Source organism: Capricornis sumatraensis, chromosome 3 (genome assembly GCF_032405125.1).
Source record: "Capricornis sumatraensis isolate serow.1 chromosome 3, serow.2, whole genome shotgun sequence".
Classification (NCBI taxonomy): domain Eukaryota; kingdom Metazoa; phylum Chordata; class Mammalia; order Artiodactyla; family Bovidae; genus Capricornis; species Capricornis sumatraensis.
In genome coordinates, this window is record NC_091071.1 from 79,598,041 (window position 1) to 79,612,680 (window position 14,640).

The following is a 14,640-nucleotide window of genomic DNA, read 5'->3' on the forward strand; positions in this document are numbered from 1 at the left end:
CTCAGTTGATTGGTAATCAGTGCATGCATGTGGCTGGGGAGAGAACCATTGAAAGAATTAGAGGGTAGAGTGGTTCATAAGGGCCGGGAATAATCATAATAATAAAAACTAGCCTCAGGAAAAAAACCTTATAATTAAAACAGCATCAGTAAGAGCACCAAGAATGTGGTGTGTTTCAGTAACGTGAAAAGCAGGTTTGGTACTACTTAAAGAGCTTAAAAGCAGGACCCCAAAGGATCAAAATATTTCTAAGTAACGGAATCAGATTTATTGCTGGGTTATCAATTCTCCCCAAGCTGATTCTTAAATTCATATGGAAATGTAAAGGACTTAAAATAACCAAAACAACTGTGGGAAAAAAAGAAAATAAAGGTAAATTATTTATACTACTTGACTCCAAGACTTATTACATAGCTACAATAATCCAGACTGTGGTATCTGACAGTTCTAGAATCAAATCTTGGTTCCATCTTGTACTTACCTTGGGCAAGTCACCTAATCTCTGTAAGCTTGAGTCTTCGTCTCTACAAAATCAAAATAATATTAACAACCTGGTAGGATTATGTGACTAAATGAAGTAGTGCATATAATGCACTTAGCATAGTGCTGGGCCTCTAAAAATAATGTCAGCTTTTACTATCACTCAGCCTCAACCTCTATAAGACAGGGACTGTGTCTTGATTATCACTGTATCCTTTGGGGCCTTAGAAGGAAATCAAGGTTCAACTATCTCAGGCAAAGAGTTAACAAGAAAATAGTTGACCATGTGCTTAAAAGTCCAACACCATCATATTTCAAATGATGAGCATGAAATTGAGAAAATCCAAGTTTCAAGCCCAGGGGCTTCCCAGGTGGCACCAGTGGTAAAGAACTCACCAGCCAATGCAGGAGACGTAAGAGACAGGGGTTTGATCCCTGGGTTGGGAAGATCCCCTGGAGGAGAGATGGCAACCCATTCCAGTATTCTTTCCCAGAGAAACCCATGTACAGAGGAGTCTGATGGACTACAGTCCATAGGGTTGCAAAGAGTTAGACATGACTAAAGCGACTTAGCATATGGCACACAAGTTTCAAGCCCAGGTCAATCTTTTCTAATGATTCACACCTTCTCTCTTCTCAAATACTTTGGCTTTAGAATACCTTAATAATTATTTATATATTTACATAGGACTTTAAAAGCAGATTTGTAACATTTTATCTAGGATAGTATTTAGAATGAAGCATATTCAGCTTGAAAAATATGGATAACCAAAGAGTATGGTATGATAGGTAGAATTATCCAATAGTTTAAACTTCATTTCTAATAATCCCAAATTCAAGGAATAGATAGTATTAACAATAAGAAAAAGCTCTGGTTTCAGAATAGTATATTTAGAATAGCCATGGTGGCCTATGAGCTGAATATACAAATGTAAGCAAATGATAGATGATATTGAGTCATTTTTTTGTCTATAAGAATTTCAATATTAAATATCTAGTGACCACTATTTCACATCTCCAGAGTCTACCCATTTCACTTTGTAGCAAAAACAAAAACAAAAAAAACAAAAAATATCAAATCCTGCTTATCTAACTTTAAATCCCAACACAAATGCCCCCAAGCAAATCCTTAAAATCACTACCCAATCCATCTGACCCCCTTCTAATGGTTTTACATATTCCTGAGTCTATTCTTAAGATCTCTTCACTGTTTTTTCAGAGAAGGCAATGTCACCCCACTCCAGTACTCTTGCCTGGAAAATCCCATGGATGGAGGAGCCTGGAAGGCTGCAGTCCATGGGGTCACTGAGGGTCGGACACGACTGAGAGACTTCACATTCACTTTTCACTTTCACGCATTGGAGAAGGAAATGGCAACCCACTCCAGCGTTCTTGCCGGGAGAATCCCAGGGACGGGGGAGCCTGGTAGGCTGCCGTCTATGGGGTTGCACAGGGTTGGACAAGAATGAAGTGACTTAGCTGCAGCAGCATTGTTTTTTGCTTCAAAATATGCATGTTTTGTTATTAACCTTGCATTAACATTCCCAAATTTTGCCTTTCTTCAGTGAGATGGAACTGGCATGTAATGTAATTCTGCTAGCATACACAGGAAAAATGACTGTGGTAATAATCCACAGTTAAAAGCTGACTTCATCACACATGATGGCTGATAAAGAATACATTTAATTTTAATCTTAAAAAATTATTTTCTATTTTGATGGATGACTAATCTTCATCATATTTTCTCTCCTCACCCCTCCAAGGCTGCCTGCCCCTTTCATATAGTGTTATGCTTCTGGCCATTTTCACAGGCACACTCAGTGCTTTTAGGATACATATCGCTCTCCTTACCAAGACCTATAGTTACAAAGTTCACCAAAATCTCCATCTTTCTCATTTGTATACTTCTTAAACTCCCCCTCTCCTTTCTTGTTCAAGAAAGCATATGCAAGGATGTAATTTCTTCCTATTTTTGCCATTGACTAGGCCCCTTTTAGAATCCTATATCTAGCTTTTATCACATTTTGAGAAAAAGAACAACCAACAGTAGTAATTGTTTTAATAATAGAAAACATGAATAAGGATGAGAGTAATTTGGGGGTTTTAACCTAGAAAATAAAACTAACAAGTGAATTCAATTGAATGTTATTTCGAGAAAAATACCGAATATTCTATATTCCACATAAGATATAGCACGACAGTTTTGAAGAGCTTCATTAGCTATGATCAAAGAAGGCAAGGATAGCATCAAATATTTCAGTTCTTGAGAGCTTTAAAATAACAGGCACAGGGAGACACCCAAATTTTTGGCTGATAATGTCCTATCTTCCATTTACTACCTGGGGAGTTTATAAGTGAACAAAACTAAAGTATCTTTCCTAAAATTGTTAGGGTAGAGAGTGCCCAAAAGAAAGCAGAAGAGTGAAGACAGTGTCTCTAGATTACGGCTTCTTTTTATTTTTTAATTTTAAGTGATCACTTAGAGATGCTATTTATGTGTTTTCTCACTTAAGGCAATTGGCTGTATCAGATCACCACTAAAAATGTAACTGCTTTTCTACCCCAGGATTCAAAGAAATAAAATACTGTCATTTATTATTTGTTTCAATATGCACAATATTGTCTGCATAAAATCCAGTCTCCTCTTAAGAACTGGAAAAAAAATTTTTTTCTTAATTTTATAAAATCCTGAAACTTACACTTAGCTCCTGTTTTAACAGAAAAATATTAGTGAACCACTGGTTAGGACTTACATAAAATTTGAACCTTTTATAAAATAAATTTGATCCACTTAGAAATAGGAAAATTAAATTAGAAATGTGTTAAATATCAGAAAATACTGCTCTATTTAAACTTCAAAAGCTTTCTTAGCCTCTAATGAGGTAGCTTAAACAAGATTATCTTTGTTGGATGATATTAATTGGATCTATAAAAAGTCTTATTATTAGATATAACTATTTTTGTAATGAACTTATTTGATTTGTGGATTAGTTCACTATAAACCCTGTTAATCTTTTTTCCTTAGCATTTTGTGATAGCTTTGTATAATTATTGTATATTTAATAAATTAAACAATAACCTTAACGCTTTAAAATGTTAGTGTAAATACATGAATTCCAAACAATTTGGGAGAAAATAAACTAATTCATGAAGAGGATTTAATGTTCATGAATGACGAGTTCTCTGTAGGTAGATGGTAACATTCACAATAAATCTCAGCCATTGAGTACAATGTTCAAAGTACAAATAATTTGATTAAGAATTAAATAAACACAGATTACTTTTCCCTACTGAGAAAGAATTTTTTATTTCATGTTTCAAAACATGATTGGACCATCAATACTTACAAGAGCAACTGAACTATTAATCATTCTCATAAAAAATTAATATTCACATGCAATGCAATGTCAAATCATGTATGTACACATATGTATAAATGCTAATTTATGTATATTTATAAGAAGTAACTTTATGAGACTAGCATGTTAAAAAGGCTTGCTAGAGTTGTGATACCAACCAAGGTATCTGTGCTATGCAATTGCCTTGAAGGTGACATCTTTATAATAAGATACTTTGGCCATTTGGCATTATGCCAAATTTCATTAGGCTGTGTGTTGCTAATGAATTTTTTTTTAAGGTTTATTTATTTATTTTCATTTTTCACTTTCTGACCCTAGCAGTTCTTCACTGCTGAGTGCTGACTTTCGCTAGTTACAGCAAGTGTGGGCTACTCTCAAGTTGTGGTTCTCAGGCTTCTCATCTCAGTGTCTTTTCTTGTTGCGGAGCACAAGCTTCTTCCCTGTTGAGAAGCACAGGCTTTAAGCATGCAGGCTTGGCTCAGACGGTGAAGTGTCTGTCTACAATGCCGAGACCTGGGTTCGATCCCTGGGTCAGGAAGATCCCCTGGAGAAGGAAATGGCAACCCACTCCAGTACTCTTGCCTAGAAAATCCCATGGATGGAGGAGCTTGGTGCAGGCTACCGCCAGTGGGGTTGCAAAGGGTTGGGCACGACTGAGCGACTTCACTTTCTTTCTTTCTTCAGTAGTTGCAGCTTGTGGGCTCAGTAGTTGTGGTACACAGACTTAGTTGCTCCACGCCATGTGGGATCCTCCCAGACCAAGGATCAAATGTGTGTCCCCTGCATTGCAAGGATTCTTAACCACTGGACCATCAAGTAAGGTCTCTAATGAAATTTTTTTTAATGAAATGTGTTTATTAGGAGGATAAACTCCAAATAAACACAAGCAGTTTTCTTGCGCACTTGACAATTGCATAAGAAAAAGATTCCTTAACAGAGTCCACAGGACTTTGCTTACCCTATAAAAGGAGTTTTAAGGCAGTTCTAATGAATTTTTAATTGTTTGGAAGATTTTTTAAATAACTCTAAAAGAAACACACCCATTGTATGTTACTTTGCGAAGTCAATTCCATTTTTCCTAACCTACATATTTTAGACATTGCTAATAAGTAACTAAATAATCAATAATGGGACACATGAAAAAGATTCAAAACTACTAAGGACTAAGCAAACTGAAAAAATCAATAGGTTCTTTTATTACAGAAAAAGAGGATTTATTTTAATGGCAATACAGTGTTTTTTAATCTTAACAGAGGGATAATAACAAAACCCAAAACAAACAACAAAATAGGACAAGTCTAGAGCAGATTGTGACTTTGTGACTTTAACTGCTCTGGGCCTTAGTATGCACAACTAGAGAGTGTTTTTCAACTTTTTCCTCTTCTTTACCTTATTCTAGTACAAGAACATTTTCTCAGACAGAACCTTACATGGAGCATCAGTACATAAAACAGAATAACGCCAAACTGCTCTGTTGATGTGGTGGGTGAGAAAACTTGGCGCCCTCTGTAAATTTGTTTACGTTATTTTTTACTGCATAAAACTTTCAAAGAAAGCTTGCTGATTTTGCTTTTGCTTCTGGGTTGCATATACTCAACCCCCCAAAAAAAGGATTTCACAGCATAAAAAAATTTAAACAATCATTCTTCCTTCTTCAAACACTTTTACATCTAAATTGTTGATCAATCTGGATTTCATTTTTGCGTAAGGAGTCAAGTAGGTCTCTAAATTCTCATTTCTTTCAAGATGATGACCTAACGGTTCTTCACGTTATCAAGTAATCTGTCTTTATCTGTCTGATTTGAAATGCCACACTCCTGCAATAAGTTCTCACATATCACATCTACTGGCTTCCCTGGTGGCTCGGTCGGTAAAGAATCCCCTTGCAACGCAGGAGACACGGGTTTGATCCCTTTGTTGGGAAGATCAGGGAAGACCCCCTAGAGAAGTAAATGACAACTCACTCTAGTATTCTTGCCTGGAAAATCATGGACAGAGGAGCCTGGCAGGCGACAGTTCACGGGGTCACAAAGAGTCTGACACGACTTAGCGACTAAACCACCACCATTTCTATTTTCTAGTACTTTAGCTTTAGGGATGATTCTATCTCCACCAACTGCCAAAAGTAAGTGCTTTTTTTTTTTCTAAACTATGAAGATTTTCCTGGTGACTCAGATGGTAAAGCATCTGCCTACTATGCGGGAGACCCAGGTTTGATCTCTGGGTTGGGAAGATCCTCTGGAGAAGGAAATGGCAACCCACTCCAGTACTCTTGCCTGGAAAATCCCATGGACGGAGGAGCATTGTAGGCTACAGTCCATGGGGTCGCAAAGAGTCGGACACAACTGAGCGATTTCACTTTCACTTTCATGAAGATTTTTCAGTTTCATATACTAATTGTTAACATTTTGTATATCTTTTCATGCCACATTTACTATTGTTTATTGCTACCTGTATAAAACATGCTGATATCTATTGCAATGGTAATCAAATAAAGACATATATAAAATGTTAGCATTAGGGATTAATAGCATGAATTCTAGAGCCAGAATGTGGACAATTATGCTACTTGTTAAATAGGGTTGTTATGAGGATTAAATGGCTTAATATTTGTAAAGCATTTAGTAAACATTATGTGTTATTATTATAGTTATTGCATGTGACTTATAAATCAATTGACTTTGTATATGATATTCAACCTTTTTCATTTGCTAATCTTAAATTTTAACATGACAATTTAACTTATCAATGTCTACATTTAGTCTTTTCCAACACTACATCTCTAACTCTCTGATTCTCTGACACAATCTGAGTGTCCTACAATTCAATACTATTCTGATACTAACTACCCTCACTACCCAGAGTCAGTGTTGGACTTCACAAGTTTAAGGACTCAGTCTCATAATACTGCTCTCACTCAAACATCAGGCCTAAGTACCAAGTCCCTGGTACCAGACAGTCCACATCTGTCTAACTTGGCTACAAATTCCAGAGTTCCTATTACCTCTTCTCCCTCCAAGGTTTGATAATTTGCTAGAATGACTCATAGAACTCAAGAAAATGCTATGCCTATAACTCCAGCTTATTATGAAAGACACAAAGGAACAGGCAGATGGAAAAGGACATAGGGTGGGGAAGGCACAGGGCTTCCTTGTCCTCTCCAGGTGTGCCACCCTCCCACCAACCTGACCTGTTCATCACTCTGGAAGCTCTCTAAGTTTCAAAAAGTTCAATATCCAGCCCCTCTCCCCTCCTGGAAGTCAGTGGGTGGGGGTGCAAGTTCCTAGCCTCTAATTGCTTGGTCTTTCTGGTGACCAGTCCCATCCTGAGGCTATCTAGGGACCTTATTCTAAGTTATCTCATTAGCATAAACTTAAGTGTGATATAAAGGGGCTGATTATGAATGACAAAGGTCGCTCCTAGCACTCAGAAAGAACCACGAACAAAAGCCAAAGATATTGCATATTATGGGGCTTCCCAGGTGGCTTAGTGATAAAGAATCTGCCGCCAGTGCAGGAGACACAGAAAATGCGGCTTTGATCCCTGGGTTGGGAAGATCCCCTGGAGGAGGAAATGGCAACCCACTCCAGTATTCTTGCTTGGGAAATCCCATGGACAGAGGAGCCTGATGGTCTACAGTTCATGGAGTTGCAAAAAGTCAAACAGGACTTAGCGACTGCGCATGCACATATTGCTTATTATTCCACAATAGTAGGTATTCTACGTCCTTTTTCCTTCCTGAGCTCACACAGGACTAAAGTTCCCAGCCCCTTAGGAGCTGGCCAGGGAGATTTGATACTTCAAATCAATCAACTATGAGAAGAAGTGATGTGTTTTGCCTCTTGGGCTGAGGCGGTAAAAAGCCACTGTGCAATTTTCCAGTTCCCTTTCCCCCTGCAGCAGCAAATGTGGGTGTCTTATGGTAAGAAACTGGAGCCAGAAAATCAAAGAAGATGAGATTGCTAAGTGACACACGAATGATAGCTGCCTTGAAGAATTACATCAAGGATAGTGACCTTTGAGTGACAGAGAAATAATCTTCTATGCGTTAAACCACTAAGATTTTAGTTCTTGTTTGTTACCACAACATAAACACAGCCTCTTTTGCCTAGGCTCTCTTTTTTAGTGTATATTCCTTTTCCATAATCTTCCTGGGACTGTGACTGGAGGCCGTATATCAGAATTCCAGCAGGAAACAGAGGCACATTCAAAAGATAGCTTAATCAAAGATCTGGGCATGTTTAAAGGAATTCAACTGAAAGTACCTGCCAACATGAAGGCATTACTCTCCCTAGACTTGAGGCGCAAAGGGAGGTAGTAGTAACCAAAGCTGAAATGAGAGTGTTGCTATGGGGGATGGGCCACGTGACAGGAGCTCTGGCCTCAGTAAAATTCAGACAGTCTCAAGCTAAGACCAACTTCCAGATTCGGTCTTTAGGAACCAGTCTCCTAGGGCAGAGAGCAGGGTGAAGAGGATGAACAGCAGAAAATATTCAGCACACTTCATCAAGTCACTCCAAATCTTGCTGTAGAATACTGAATTAACAAATGACATCTAAGGAGGACTTTCATGGCCAAACTACATCTTGACAATCACCCTGAAAATCATAAGGATCAAGAAAAATGCACTGACATTAGGGACTGTCCTGGGATATGGTTCTTTTGTTCTTCAACCAAAAGAACTATGGACACTTTCCCTTTGATTAGTGTATGAGGATCTGAAAATTAACACTTTTAGAAATAAAAACACTGAACGGATATATTTATCAATAAACTGAGTAAAATTCAAAATAATTTTGGATACCCAGCAAATGTTTTACCCTAGTTTATTATGTATTCTTTCAGTTCAGGAACCTAATCTTATCAGTCTTTATAACCCTAATATCGAGTACAGTTTTCCCTATTGCCTATCATATCGATATAAAGTAAATCTTTAAGAGAGGATTTCTTGCATGATTCTAATCACATTCTTGTGTTATTTCTTTTTACTTTCCACAATGACCTCTACATTTACACGGATCTCTACATCATTAATTACAACATGTTAACTTTCAATTTTATGCTCCTATTTTATATGCCTTTTTGCTACTTCTTTGTCATTTTATACCTATGACTCTGTTCCAGATCTTACTCAAAACATCTTATATCTTCCCTTATCTAATCATACCCCATCTAAAACATTCCCCTTCAGTACTTGTTCAGTTTTCACAACAACTATTCTTGATTATCTGTATTAAAGATTAAAAGAATTAAAAGAACTAAATATCTACCATGGCCCGGCCCAGCAATGTTACATATGGTTTCATACAATTGACATTATTAATTCTTTGTATAAGAAAACATTATGTTTATGTTTGAACATGCCAGTGTAAGAAATTATTGGTCCAATCATGTCAGACCAAGTAATAAGCACACATAATAAACTTTTAATACAGATGATTTCTCTTGAGCTGGTACAAAGCACCAGAATAAGCAAGTATGGTCTTTCTTGAGCTTTGTTTATACAGTGGTTATATGTTTGTCATTTAAATTAATTTTCTTACTAAATTTTTTTTGGAATTAATCTCTTGTCATGTCAGCTATAGTTTATTAGATTATAAATAGAGACTATATATTTTTTCAATCACATTCATTCCCCAGAACCTAGTTATGTGGAATACCTACTTAATAGACATTTACTGGTTAATTATAAATAATCAGAAAGTCCAATTTTCCTTACAGTGGGCTAATTTTTTGAATACATAGTGATATAACCACTTTCATCAGAGAAAAGAGAATTCCACTATATATTAATAATTTTTAAAATGAGCTCTGAACATAAGAAGACCATTTTTCATAAAATATGTGTATACAGTAAATATCTATAACAATATTCAATTAAATTTTTTCTTAAATTCTATTTGCATTGATTTTCCATTTTATATCACCCATATCTTTACAATATATGTTGATATTACCTTCATCATTTTCAACCTCTTCCTCGCTCTGTGATGTTCATTAATATAAATTATTTTGAAATTCAGTAAATAATTTTCAATTTAATCTCTACAATTTAAAATGATGTTTTTTTAAGCCTTTAACAAAACCAAATGTAAATGTAGCCAGTTTCATATTGTTCTTATCCAATGAGAAAACAATTACCCCCAAACTACCGCCCTTTGCCACTAGATGGCGCCTATGTCTAAGTAACAATCTCTATTCTTTAAGTTAAACTATTTGGAAAAAACCTTGTCTTCCTTTGAGGTAAATCCCGTAAGTGAATTTTCAGGTTTGGTGAAATTTATCTCCTTAAGATTTAAAGAAAAGTTCATTTTAAACAGTACAGATTAAGATCTTTCTAAAATGAGCCTTCAATTATGTCCATTGAGTTGGTGATGCCATCCAGTCATCTCATCCTCTGTTGTCCCCTTCTCTTGCCTTTGGTCTTCCCCAGCATCAGGGTCTTTTCCAATGAGTCGGCTCTTTGCATCAGATGGCCAAAGTATTGGAGCTTCAGCTTCAGCATCAGCGCTTCCAATGAATATTCAGGGTTGATTTCCTTTAGGATTGACTGGTTTGATCTCCTTGCCGTCCAAGGAACTCTCAAGAGACTTCTCCAACATCACAGTTCAAAGGCGTCAATTTTTCAGTGCCCAGTCTTTTTAATTGTCCAGATCTCACATTCATACATGACTACTGGAGAAACCATAGCTTTGACTATACGGACATTTGTAGGCAAAGTAATGTCTCTGCTTTTTAATACACTGTCTAGGTTTGTCGTCGTTTTTCTTCCAAGGAGCCAACATCTTTTAATTTCACTGAGAAATGCCGTGAACAGGATTCTAACCTGAGCGGGCAGACCCCATTGGATTTTGAATCCAATGCCTTGACCACCCAGCCATCACAGCTCTATTTCCAGATACCACTTCTTAAAAGCAACTGCTAGCAGCAAATATTTCCTTTCCCCCAACTTTGTTTTAAAATACAGCTACTTCTAATGTTAAATAATCAAATAAAGCAGGCAGATAGAATTATTAGAATTGGGTCAAATCCTACTGATGAATTGCATAGACCTTCACATGTTTTATAGCATTGATAGCATGTCATACTTTATGACATTTGAGTACTAAATTTTAATAATTGACAGTTTCAGTTCAGCTAAGCTCAATCACTCAGTCATGTCTGACTCTTTGCTACCGCATGGACTGCACCACACCAGGCCTCCCTGCCCATCGCCAACTCCCAGAGTTTACTCAAACTCATGTCCATTGAGTCGGTGGTGCCATCCAGCCATCTCATCCTCTCTTGACCCCTTTTTCTTCTGCCTTCAATCTTTCCCAGCATCGGGGTTTTTTCCAAGGAGTCAGTTCTTCACATCAGGTGGACAAAGTATTGGAGTTTCATCTTTGAAACAGCTTAATAAGTGATATATTTTAATATATAAACTATATTTATAATTAACAGTTAAGTTCTAGAGCATTCAAAAATTTGTATACTATTTAGTATATTAAGACTTCCCTTGAGTTCTTTCTCCTTTTAATTTTAGCACTAATAATATTATTGATCCCATTAAGGTGATTCCAGGCCTAAGGACTTACTTCATAAAAGTAATTTCAGGTCTAATTTTTACACTTTGGAAAAGTATTTTCCTGTGTCTATTAAAAAATAAATTTTGTTTATGAAAAGGAAATATTTGATGAAAATAATCAGTTCAGTTCAGTTGCTCAGTCGTATCCGACTTTTTGCGACCCCAAGGCCTTCCTGTCCATCACTAACTCCCAGAGTTTACCCAGACTCATGCCCGTTGAGTCGGAGATGCCATCCAACCATCTCACTCTCTGTCAAACCCTTCTCACGCCTTCAATCTTTGCCAGCATCAGGGTCTTTTCCAAGGAGTCAGTTCTTCACATCAGGTGGCCAAAGTATTGGAGTTTCAGCTTCACCATCAGTCCTTCCAATGAACACTTAGGACTAATCTCCTTTAGAGTGGACTGGTTGGATCTCCTTGCAATCAAAGGGACTCTCAAGAGTCTTCTCCAACACCACAGTTCAAAAGCATCAATTCTTCAGCACTCAGCTTTCTTTATAGTCCAACTAATAAATATTTACTAACAATAAAGTCATTCTTAAACTTTAGTATGGTTCCAAATCAACTAGAGGTTTTGCTACAATTGTATAGAGATGCCAAGATTTCACATGCAGAGATTGTATTTCACTTGCTATGAGGTGGAGACCAGGACACTGTATTTTAAATAAACATCCAAATTAATTCTTTTATCTCTCTGTGTTTCTCCAAATTCTCCGTTGGCACTAAAGAATAAATTCTCATCTGAATGGAGTTTCATTTGAGTGTTCAACATAAAGTTGAGTGTTTCATTTATGGTTCAAAATTAAGGCATGTTATACAACTGTAACTTATAGGAAGGAAAATAGTTTTCACATCAAAGCCTTTCCCAAAGTACAGAAATACTGGAAATTCCATTTAATACTTATCTTCTCAATAAATAATGTTTGAAGGCATCTCTTCATAGTCCAAGTCACATATAAAGATCTAAACTAAATCTAAACTAAGATCTAAACTGAAATCACTTCAGCTTATTATTAGTAATATTTTCTAATATGCAGTTATGAAAAATCAATTAAAATTAAGAGATTAATCTGTTTTTTAAAATAAAACAATGCTGATCTTTACTTTTAAAAAAAATGCTCTTTCTAAAAATCAACTTCTGCCTTTCTTACCTTGTAGTAACACTTTTCCATGTCTTTTAAGTGACCCTGTTTTGAGCAGTGTTAACACTTCAGAAAAATCTCCAGATATGTGTCATGTATCTTTTGGTCTACTTTAATAACTAAACAGAGTCTCCTTGTTATCCTCACTTGTTCAACCAATGTACATTCTTGCCCCTGTGTTTATACAGTACATTCATTAGTGGTTTTTACTTGTGTAGTCTTTTGGGCCATAAAACTAGAGTTTATTATCCTCCAGGTGATGAATCTTCTTATTTACAAATTAATTGCAGATCATGTGTGGGCAGCATGATTGCTGATCCTGCCTAACGAATACATTTAGTGCTTATTTTTTTTTCTGTTGCTATTTTCTCATTTGAAGTGGGTAGACCAAAACCAATTAATTCTATTCCAGTTTTTCAGTACTTTGTTGCATGCTTCTTCTGTCACTACAGATGCTTATGATTCTTAATGTATGGCTTTAAATAACATCGATATTAGAGATGTGCTAATATTAAACTACATGCTCCTGATAACTGCATCTTTCAGGTAAACCAGAGCTGCTAATTACTCTAAGAAATTTTAGGTTACATATTCATAATTTGAATTACTTTATCTTCAACAAACTGCTTATATTTAGATTGCTTTAATAATAATCAAAATCATAGAACTAGAAATTTTTTAGGAATATTTAAAACCAGCTCAGAGTCTATAATTGTTAGTTTAATGCAATTTTATCAGGGCATAGTTTTGTGGTTTTTTTAAATATCTGAATATGAAATTAAGAAATAGAGATATTCTAGATGTAGAATTTAGTAGGTTTTTGTACTCAATATCTAATTAATCAAAATATATAAACGAAAGAAAGAAAAAAACAACCATGTATTTTTGAAGGCAAGCATAATTGAAGTATTATAAAATTTCTGGTGATTTTAAAATTTGTGATGAGATCTTAGAACAAGTGGAGTGAGTAGGAAGGTAAAATAAAATTTGAACAGGTAAATATTTATGTAAACATATCATGACATGAGGATGAAATGGTTGGATGGCATCACTGATTCAATGGACGTGAACTTGGGCAAACTCCGGGAGGTGGTAAGGGACAGGGAAGTTTGGCATGCCGCAGTTCAAGGGGGTCTCAAAAAATTGGACACGACTTGGCAACTGAACAACAACATGACACAGCTATTACTCTAACACCACAAGAATCTAATTATAAGTATCTTCATTTTTTTATGTTAAAAATATTGTGACCCAGTTCTACATCATAATGTTAGTCTAATTACACTTCAGTGACCCTAACCTTAACGTAGTAACAGACAACCAGCTAGTGTGTGTGTTACTTGCTCAGTCATGTCTGACTCTTTGCGACCCCACGGACTGTAGCTTACCAAGCTTCTCTGTCCATATGATTTTCCAGGCAAGACTACTGGGGTGGGTTGCCATTTCCTTCTCCAGGGTCTCCCACATTGCTGGTAGATTCTTTACTGTCTGAGCCACCAGGGAAGCCCAAAATAATAACAGATGACCAGGTAACTCCCCTCAAATTATGTGACATTAATAAGCACTAGATATTTGAAACATAAAGAGTAGTAAGTGTGATATAAATTTTTAGTAAGCATTATATTTCTAGTTCTGTGCTAGGCCTGATCGTATAGTTTGTTTCATTTAAACCTCAATTGTATACATCTTTTACAGATGAAGAAACTGTAATTTAATCCTGACTTCTTAGCTTTCCTGTTCTCAATTATATATGCTCCAGCAGAAGTAAGCATTATCATCACTAGAAATATTAATACTAAGACTGTGTAAGTACTTAAAAGAGATTCAGGCATCAAAGGGGTGCTTGAACTGGATGAATTCAAAATTCACCCAGTTCTATGATTCTATAAACTTAAGTAACATTGCTCTGTTTTAGCCTTACAAACCATACAGCAGGGAAAAAAAACCCACCAGGATAGTACAAATATGAGGCATAAACCACGTCCTGATGCTCATGAGAGGCCACATTCATGACAATCTGTCGTAGTGAGTTTGGAACTGATTACTTACACAAAATTAATTATTTGTCCTTAAACAATTGTCTACTTCATAG

General features: G+C 36.2%; 1 non-coding gene across 1 annotated transcript; it reads right to left on the bottom strand.

Moving 5' to 3' along the window:
• Positions 1-10,644: 10,644 nt before the first annotated feature.
• On the bottom strand, positions 10,645-10,726 carry TRNAL-CAA (transfer RNA leucine (anticodon CAA)). Its single transcript has one exon. It is a non-coding gene; the product is annotated as a tRNA-Leu (tRNA).
• Between the last annotated feature and the right edge of the window lie 3,914 nt (positions 10,727-14,640).